The sequence below is a fragment of the Marmota flaviventris genome, chromosome 5, assembly GCF_047511675.1.
Source record: "Marmota flaviventris isolate mMarFla1 chromosome 5, mMarFla1.hap1, whole genome shotgun sequence".
Taxonomy (NCBI): domain Eukaryota; kingdom Metazoa; phylum Chordata; class Mammalia; order Rodentia; family Sciuridae; genus Marmota; species Marmota flaviventris.
In genome coordinates this window covers 128,863,439-128,865,466 of record NC_092502.1, presented here as the reverse complement: position 1 = coordinate 128,865,466, position 2,028 = coordinate 128,863,439, and the positions used below count along the sequence as shown (strand labels likewise).

Here is a 2,028-nt window from a genome sequence, read left to right as displayed (position 1 = left end):
CTACATACCATATACATGTTCTGCCACAGATATTTATTAGTTAATAAGAGAAGTTCTTTTAAAAAAATTACCAATGATTTGAAAAGATGATCTAGAACAACACAACTTATCAAAATGAATGAAAATGGAAATAAAAAAAGTTTGTATTTGTCCAATACAGAAATTGCATCTGCAAATAAAAATCTTGTCTGTGGAAAAATATAGGTGCTGATTGTTTCAATGAGGGCATTCTAACAAAATTTAAGGAGCCACAGAGTAGAATGAGAATATAGAATATTTATGATATACTTGATCAAGATCTCATATTTAAATATTCAAAGAATGCTTACAATTCATTAAAGAAAACTGAAGAGAAAAGTTGTCAATAGGAACTCCCAAACAATATATATATATATATATATATATATATATATATATATATATATATATATATATATATATATATTTACCAATGACCTTATGAAAATGTGTACAAAATCCAAAATCTTAGGGGATCAGAGAAACTTACACTAAATCTTTTTTTTTTTAATATTTATTTTTCAGTTGTAGTTGGACACAAATAAAAATAAAATACCTTTATTTTTTTATTTATTTGTGGTGCTGAGGATCAAACCCAGGGCCTTGCACATGCTAGGCGATTGTTCTGCCACTGAGCCACAACCTCAGCCCCCACTAAATCTTAATTGAGATATTACTACACACCTAAGATGTTACTACACATCTAAGATGTTTCAAATTCAAAGACATAGTATCAATATTGGCAAGGATTTAAGCAACTTAGAAGCCTATATATTGCAGAAGTATATAGTATACACTGCTCCAGCCACTATAAAACGTGTTTTGAATTATCTATTGCATTTGAATATGATTTAGCAACTTCATACCTAAGTATTGATTCAGCACAAATTCATGAACATACAATAAAAATAGATAAAAATTAATATTCATAGTCTCAAAGTCGCAACTCCATCTATAGCACTTGTACATGTTTTTGTTTAACTTGTGGACAAGAACTTATAGACAAATGCAAAAATGAAACCTCTTTTGTAACCAAGACACATTGTTCAATGTGAATTTTGGTACATAGAAGCAGAAATACTATACCTTAAGAAAGCTTAAAGTTATGGGATATTGTTAACTAAAAAGGCTTCTATTTTTAGAAAATGATACATGGAGATAAAGCTGTATTTTACTGTGTTTGGATCATGTTATTTTAACTCTTCTATTGACATATATCCCACATCTGTACTATTCCTGAGGATGATAATAGGAATGAATACAATTTGAACTCATTGATTTTTAGAGAAAGTATCAATATTGAGAACCAGGTAGATTCATCCAGTTCCAAAGTGGTCCTAAAGTTAATTACTTGAAGAAATTAGATCCCAAATATCATAAATAGTGAAATCATCATCAGTATGTCCGTAATTCAAGTGGAAGTAGAAGTCCCCAAAAAAGGAATGGTGGTCACGTGCGACAACTAGATCAAGCATTGGTTCTTTTTAAAAGGGCATCCTTCAGATGAACAGCAAAGGAATCACAATGAGAAATTCCTTAAATAAAAATGTATTGACTTTAAATTTAGAAAAAAGCAACTCCATCTATAAACAATAGAATGGAAAGATAAGATTTGTTTTATTTAAAAAATAAAATCTCCAAAACAATGAAAATAGACAATTGATAACTATATTCAACAGCTTGGATGAGTTTCATAAATAAAATTTTGAGTGAAAGAAGTCAGATGAGAGACAATGCATAATGTGTGATATATTTCTACAGCTGAAATAAGAAAAGCCATTCTGTAGTGCGTGAAGTCAGTACAGTGATTGACCTTTGCTCAAGCAGAGTGGGAGAGGATTTGGTCAGTCAGTACAGGAGGAATAGTTAGTAATGTTCACTTGCATGGGCAGGATGTTAAACTGGCTAGTTTATTTTGTGCTTTTATTTATGCAGACATTCAGTAAGAGATAAAATTTAAAATTGATTCTTTAAAAATAATTAAAGGAATATGAAATATTATCTAATTGG

General features: G+C 29.6%; 1 non-coding gene across 1 annotated transcript; it reads left to right on the top strand.

Moving 5' to 3' along the window:
* The first annotated feature begins 974 nt into the window (after window positions 1-974).
* Window positions 975-1,100, top strand: LOC114107112 (small nucleolar RNA SNORA40). Its single transcript, XR_003585289.1, has one exon. It is a non-coding gene; the product is annotated as a small nucleolar RNA SNORA40 (small nucleolar RNA).
* Window positions 1,101-2,028: the final 928 nt, after the last annotated feature.